Source organism: Lampetra planeri, chromosome 37 (genome assembly GCF_965212315.1).
Source record: "Lampetra planeri chromosome 37, kcLamPlan1.2.h2, whole genome shotgun sequence".
In the NCBI taxonomy this organism is placed as follows: Eukaryota; Metazoa; Chordata; class Hyperoartia; order Petromyzontiformes; family Petromyzontidae; genus Lampetra; species Lampetra planeri.
In genome coordinates this window covers 7,074,533-7,082,388 of record NC_136143.1, presented here as the reverse complement: position 1 = coordinate 7,082,388, position 7,856 = coordinate 7,074,533, and the positions used below count along the sequence as shown (strand labels likewise).

Below are 7,856 nucleotides of genomic sequence, written 5' to 3'. Positions count from 1 at the left end.
AGTTTTTTGTATATCACATCAGGTTTTTGAGATATCAAATATTGCATTTTCAATAAAAACTGCAGAAGAAAAATATTAAATAAATGTGGATATCTACATAAAATGATATTATAAACACACTATCCTAAAAATACAGCGCCATATTTTAACACTAAAGCAGTCACTGACTCGCATCAACTTGCAATCATAAGTGACAGAGTTAATTTCGGGTAAAATCAATGAAAATGGGGTATGCCGATAGCATAAAAATGAGATGTGATAGAGAAAATCTGAGATCAGATTTGGAATCAGCGCCCTGAAATTAGTCTAAAGCAGCTGCAAAAGTCCAGGCCAGAAAAAAATGCTTTTTATTCTTGACCAGTGTTATTTGTCGTTTTTTTTTCAAATTTGTATTGTTTCCCTTTGAATGTGTCGCCCCGCTTAACTCGGCTGTCGATACAGGGCATCGACAGCCTGTGCTGTCCCACGCCGAGCTCAGGCGGAGATCATCAAGTCAGCGAGGGGCGGCGGTAGCAGCCGCTGCGACAGCAAAGCCGCGCCGCTTCTTGGGGTGGAAGGGGGCACAACGACGCGGCAAGTTCCGCTTGAGTCACGAGCGAAGCGTGCGGGCGCTGAACAACTCTGCGCCCTCCACCACGTGGCACGCGGGAGTTCTGTAAACGAAGCCTCGTGTTGACCAGCAGGGTGTCTACAGCATCACGACATCACATCACCGACCGCGTGCCCTCATTGCCCAAATATCTGCCCCCCCCCCTCAACCATTAAATATACGGAGTGGTATCTCTTGTAATCTCTCATTTAATAGATACAGCTGTCGGGCTGTGACGGTTCCACCTGAAGACGGAAGCCTGTGTTGCCTCCGAAAGGTCGTGATTTTTATTTTATTTTACTTTTATTATTTTTTTACCTACGTGACTTTACCGAAACAACCTAAGAATATAAATATCTGACTCCTCAGCCACCTCAAAAGCCACCCGTAAACGTGACGGACGTCATCCCCGACGACGACCACAACGACTCCTTTCAAGGACGGCAAGGGGGGTGCTGGGTTTGGCAATTTGATTGTCAATGTTGTGGGAAGTCTCCGTAAGGCTTCCGAGCAGCTGTGGAGCAGCTGTTCCAATCATGTTCCGTTTATTTGATTACTCATGCACCGTTCGGTAAGCTTGTTATTTTTATAACAAATAATAAATACTTTACTCCCCGCTGTCAATGCAATGCTGGATGATGAAGACCACAGCATGCCGTGCCAGTCATGGGGAGATGCGGGGGGGACGTTTGACCATACTTCACTATGCTGGTTAGTGCGTGTTCGCGCTGGGGGAGATAAGGCCAGGAAAATGTGTGAATATCAGTCGCCACTGATCTTCTTCGCACCGTACGTAGGCAAGCGTGTGGAGAAAGGACACCAACACTTAAACACAAAAAGCGGTTCTAATGAAGTGAGTTTGAAATCTAGATTTTAAAAAAATGGACCCACGCCTGATGTGGAGTGATAGATTCGTTGATGGTCACATTATTCCTCCACCCAAATGTTTACAATCATCATGAATTGTGAATATTGTGGGTTTACTCTACAACACACGGGTGTGCTGTACTAGTAACGAATTGGCATGTTCTGTTTACGTGACACATCTTACTAATTTACTGTGAGGGATGGTGGCGAGTTTAAGGACACATTTACGCGATCTAACCCAAAAAAACACCCTCTATTATGGATACGATTGGCCGTGAAAGCCCTCTCTAGCGCGTGTTAAAATAATGCCATCCGTGGCGGCCGGCTCAGTGCTCCGTCTTATGAGTCACGTGGGCCACCTCCAAGCGATCATCCGATCTCGGTTATTTGTGTTTCGCATTCCAATGAGTAGCCCGGTGAGACGGCCTGAAAACAGGGAAACTGGCACCGCGGTGGTCGCCAAGGATAGACCGGGTCACCAGACTCGGGCCCCATTAGCCGACCCACGGTGTCTCCCCGACAGACCTGGTCATCACCTGCGGACGGCTGCTTGCGTTGTGGCCGAAACGTCGTGAGAATTATTTTATTATGTTTTATTTTTATTATTTTATTACTTCCCTTCTACGTGACTTTACCGAAAGAACCAAGAAGACGACAACACGGTCCTCACACGGCCGTGGTCTTCCAGGAAGCTGCTCGAGTGTGTACCAGAAGCCACGGGCAGCCGATGCGGACACCTGATGCGCAAATGGAGAATTAAAAAAAACTCTCCAGTCCTCTGCCTCTGTGGTCACCCAGAACAGACCGTAACAACGGACAGCGACGCAACGCAAAGCCCCGATTGCACAAACGCGAATGAGACATCACGGCGATGCGCTCCGCTGCTACCGACGCGCTTATCTGGCTTGGCCACCTGAATGTGAAATTGTAGTTTTCGCTCTCTGCGTCTACATCATCAGCCATGCGAAAGAAGACGACGAAGAAGACCGCTCACGCAGCCCAACTCAAATCACTCAGCGGCAGCTGTTTGCAAGCGCGGCATGTTGAACTTCTTTCACACCGTACGTAGCCAACCGTGCTCGCCAGAGCTGACATTCACAAGTTTGGCCGCGTGTCGAGTGATTGATTGATTGGCTCTGGCTTCCATCCCTGGATTGTGGTGGCCACGGTGACGCGATGGGTGCACGGGAGCGACGAGACGAGGGGGGGGGCGGCCCTGCTTGAGAGACATCCAACAGCCGTACTCGCCCAGGACGAATACTAACAACAACAGCAATTGATAATTGACATGTATTTGTAAGGCGCCTTCCACTCATGTCTCAAGGCGCGTTAAGTTGTCGTCTTTACTCGTCGGCCCAATGGAGAACATTTTAAAATAATTAAAAATATATATAAACTCTGGCTCGAACTCGCTCCAGCCGGTCCGAACTTGAGCTTTCTTTGTTCCACTGCACGGCCCCACTTCCTCTCAGTCGTCAAAACAGCATCTGTGTGTTTCTTTCCCTTGCACTTGAACAGCACCACCATCACCACCACCACCAACCACCGCCACCGTCTTTCTTAATCCATGCCGCGTCTCCTCCCACGCAGCACAACCCCAAGGTGCCACCGTCGCCCTTTCTCACAGAATGTCCTTCATCGAGATCCCATCTCCCCCACACCCGCACATCGCACGTGCGCGTGCGATGTGCGTCATCCTTGCTCTCGGTCGTTCTCAGTGGGACGTCTCTCCTCCTGGAACCGGCACAAGAACCTCATCGGCCCTCCGTCCCTCCACGCACCCAACCTCGCCCCCCTCCCCCAGTTTGTCACGGGGCGCCCACATCTCAAGCTCTTTGAGAATATTGGTACATCTTCTTGGTTCTTTCGGTAAAGTCACGTAGAAGGGAAATAAAAAAATAAAAGGAAAAAAATATTATTTTATTATTTCCCTTCTACGTGACTTTACCGAAATAACCAAGAAGATAAATCCCTGCAGTCACGAAAGCTTTAAATCGAAATTTAATATTGGTACATACACGGGGCGCTTCCAAAACAATATTAACGCTTCTGAGAATTGGCAACAACAACAACCACAAGAAATGTACCTCCGGGCTCTGGAGACCACATGGAGAAGACTCCCAGATGCACGTGTTGACAATGATGGCGAACAAGTGTAGACTCTTTGACTTGTGTAAGCTATTAACATTACATCTGTTATCATGTTACAGTGTACGGTTCGTTCTTTGTCCGTTAAAAACGATAGTCTCATATAAGCGTTAACAATTTTTGAAGCACCCTGTATACAACACGATCGGATTTTTTGTTTCGCACAGCCGGTGATGTAGACGCAGAGCAATAATTATAATTTCACATTCAGGCGGCTCAACCGCGTCAGGAGTGTATCATCGTCGTGATGTCTACTTACGTATTTGTGGATCGGGGCATTGCGTCGTTGCACGGTCTTGTTCTGGATGGCCACAGTCGCACACCACGGGAGAGTTCAACATTGTCCATTTGCCCGTCAGGGTATCCGCATCTGCCATGGTGTGTGCGGTGGATGCGCTTTAGGGTGGACCATGAGCTTCGTGCAAGATCAAACCCCAGGGGATCTTCTGCGTTTGATCTCTCACCTTGTGAAAGACCCGATCGAGTAAACCCGCATATAAATACGCGAGTATCATGATCGTTGTTTGGTTACAAGACAACGTTACACATGCAACTATCACTGCTGCGCATCTTCAAGCCTAGATCACCGGATAGCCTCAACAGACTGTTGGGGCAAGTGCTGTTAGCGAATAGCACCTATGAAGGCCCGGCCGCCTTTGTCTCCCGAGCCGCGATGTTTACACATCGCACCAGGCTACTCATTTGAGGCTGAGTCGACCTAGGAGAGACCCAGGACCGGGTCTAATATTTACCTCTGATTATTGTTCGTGAGCGCGAATCGAACTCGGTTTCGCCGTATTTGCGCAACCACTGCGCGAGCGCTTCCCACCATCTCACAGACATAACAACAGCCGCCGCCGCCATTCGCCACTTAGTGGCGGTGACATCACTACGGCGCTTGTGCCAGGCTAGGTGCACGTTAAGGCCACGTGAAGTGTCGAACGCCCGCTGGCAGGAGGTCACGGGACAGACCCAGGTGCCATGGGTCGACTGACTGAGATGACTGGCTGATGCCTCACCTGTGCCCCTTACTGTGCCAACTCGCTGCGTTTTAGCCACCCGGCGCATGGCTCGTTGTTGTGAGCGTCGCTCCTCTGCCCTCTGTTGTTTTTGCTGGAGGGCGATTGCCTCCCTCTGCCCAGTAGCCTCCTTCACCAGCCTCCTCCACAGAGGCCGATCTTGACACCGCTGGTACCAGTCATCGGCAGTCCACTCTGCTCTACATCCTCCAGTACCACATCACTCCATCTCTTCTTCAGCCCGTGCCGCGGCCGTTAATCTCCGTCGATCCGGCCGAACAAAAGCTGTTTAGGCATGCGGTGGCTGGGCCTGCGGGCTACATGACCCAGCCAACGCAGCCTTGCCTGCTGGAGGAGCTCACCGTTAGGGCTTTGTCCAGATCTTTCAAGGATTTGTGAGCTCCTCACACAATCCAGCCGGGCATCGATCAGTCTTCCATTGTATCTGTACCAGATGGAAATTCTTCCGGTACAGCCATGGTAGGTTTCTCGAACTACGTGGTCGAAAACGATGTTAAATAACGTGGGAGCCAGAATACATCCCTGTCGCATCCCAAGGTGAACAGGGAATGGCTCCGACTCCCGGCCACGCAGCTTTACCTGGGCCTGCCCACCATCATGAAGATCCTTAATGATCATGAGCAGTCAGGGACTCCGCAAGCACGGACAACACAGAGCCCAGGCCTATTGATGATATAATAGGCCTTGATGAGGTCAATAAAGCAGAGATGTATGTCCTGTTGGAATTCCCTACACCTCTGCTGTAGCAAATAGACAAAAAATATTGCATCTGTGCAGGACCGTCATGGCCTGAAACCGCATTGGGTCTCCGCAAGCCTCTCCTCAGCGTGTCTAGCAAGGCGATGTTGAATAAATATAATCCTTGCCAGGACCTTTCCCGACACACTGAGGAGGGAGATGCCCCCCTAATTGTTATAGTCTGTGCATTCCTCCTTCTCAAAGAGGGGGATCACCAGGGAATCCTTCCAATCCTGCAGAACCCCTCAGGATTTCGCTTGGGATATCATCTCTGCCCGGCACTTTTCCTGGTCTCAGATTCCGGATCGCCTTCCGTACTTCCTCAACAGATGGTACTTCAGCCAGCCACTGGCTCAAGTGACACACACAGACACACACACACTCACTCGTACAAACTCCCACTCGCACGCATGGACTAGGACGGAGGTCATCATTGGCACAAAGCCAGGGCAACTTAGTTACCCTGGGGCCGCTATATCATCCACCCACGTCTGGACTTCGTGTACGAGGCAAAATTGTGACCGTAATTATCCAGCCAGAGGCAACGCCCAGCCCTCTACACCCCCACTGGATTCACGGGGGCTTGATGGGAAGAATTCAGTGGAACATCTGACCCAGTCGTGGCAGATCCAGAGCGAAAGCACGAAGCCCACACAGCCAACAACCCCGGAGGAATTTCTGTTTGTGTTCCGTGGTCGCCACATTTTCCAGGCAAATTCTCTTATATTTTTTTTATGGAATGTTGAATTCGCTCGCAACGTTTGGTCCTGACCACGAGTTTGAAATCCAATGTGTTTATTAAATCCTTTATATTAAGTTCACTTGCTTGCTTAGGACCGTGCAAATCTTTCGGTCGTTTTTTAACCCACTTCCCGTGATCCAATCGAGCTGATATTTTCCACACAGACTCGTTGTGCGTGACAATTAATGTTCGTGAAATTTTTTTCGAAAATGTTACACTTTTTAGGACAAAAATATTATATTTAATTATCAATTGCTTAATGGTGCAATGCAATCATCTGACCCATAGGTGGCAGCCATCCCAAGCCAGAGGACGAGAGGACTCTAGCCGACACGCATATAAAGGATTTATAGTGAAAAACTTTGTTTTTACGGGTTATACTTGTTTTTCTTCTGCTTCGTGTCGGCGTTGTCGTTTGGCACGATGTCCGACGTTTCGCTCCACGTGCCGGGAGCTTCTTCACCGTGCCCAACAAGCGTCCGATGAGCCGTGTGCCTGTACGTACAGCAAAGAGAGGCGCTCAGGGCAAAGTGCTGTTGGCGAGCCGCACCTATGAACTGCCTGCACTGCACACGAGGGAGTGGGTGGCCAACACCACGCCCGACCGCCTTTTTAGTATCGATGTTAACGCCCCGCAGCAGGTTTCAATTTCAGACTAAGTCAACCTAGGGGATGCCTACGACCGATTAAGATAATCGTCACCGGTGTTGGTGGCCGTGAGCCCAGAATCATCGAGCTCCCGTTTACGCTGGGTTCGTAGCGCAGCACGCAAACCACTCCGCGAGCCACGCACGCACACGGCTGTAAATCACGCACGCGCGTAAATACGCGCGTCAACTTGGCAGCAGCAGCAGCAGCAGCTTCACTTAACGACTGTTGCTACAAGCGCAGACTGCCGCAGGACAGAGTTTCCTTCCCCCCCACCCCTCCCCAACCTCTTACGAAGTCTTGCAAAACAGAGAGAGAGAGAGGGCTCGCAGAGCGAGACAGAGAGAGCAGAACGTGCAGAGCACGCGGAGTCATTCCATCTCGGGGGATGGACGGACGCCGTGGGATGGAGGCTCTGGTTCGCAGAAAACTCCACCCCCGGCTTCTCCGCACCGAGGGGCTTGCGAGCAGCGGGCGGTTTGCCTGGTGGATGACGGGGAGGGGGTGCTTCGCGTGTATGGAACGTGCGTTGAACTTCTTTCGCGCCGTACGTAGTCCGACCCGTGCTAATCGGAGGCGCTGGAGGGGGGGGGCACATCTAAGCACACACAAAGCCGTTCCGAAGAAATTAGGTTTCAATCTAGGTGATTTAAAAGTTCGTAGCGTCAACGGCGTCCGAATATCGGAAGAAAGAGGGTTCCAGACGGCCGCAGAGGGGCATTTAAACATAACTGCTCGGCACTAAAGTTAGCCGTAGGCAAGAATTGAACTCGACATACACATGCCCGGCTGCCTTTGTCTCTTCAATGGCGATCTTTACACGTTGTATGGGGTCAGATCACGTAAATATGAATGTGTCGTTAAATCCGCCACCATTCGACACAGCCAATTAGTAAGGGTTGTCACGTAAACAGAGCATGCCAATTCGTTACTAGTATAGCTGGAGAGTAAATCCACAACATTTACGATCCAGATCTACCCCACACAAATCTGCCTGCCGCCTGATGATGCTGGTTGTAATTATTGGCGGAACGTCGTACTCAGATTGTAAACGTTGTGGATTTACTCTCCAACACACCGGTGT

At 50.3% G+C, this 7,856-nt stretch overlaps 1 long non-coding RNA gene across 1 annotated transcript; it reads right to left on the bottom strand.

The window, feature by feature from the left end:
- Positions 1–398: 398 nt before the first annotated feature.
- On the bottom strand, positions 399–7,016 carry LOC144730993 (uncharacterized). The gene is made up of 3 exons (XR_013587882.1): positions 6,497–7,016; positions 3,864–3,905; positions 399–3,190 (listed from the first exon to the last, which is right to left on the bottom strand). It is a non-coding gene; the product is annotated as an uncharacterized LOC144730993 (long non-coding RNA).
- Between the last annotated feature and the right edge of the window lie 840 nt (positions 7,017–7,856).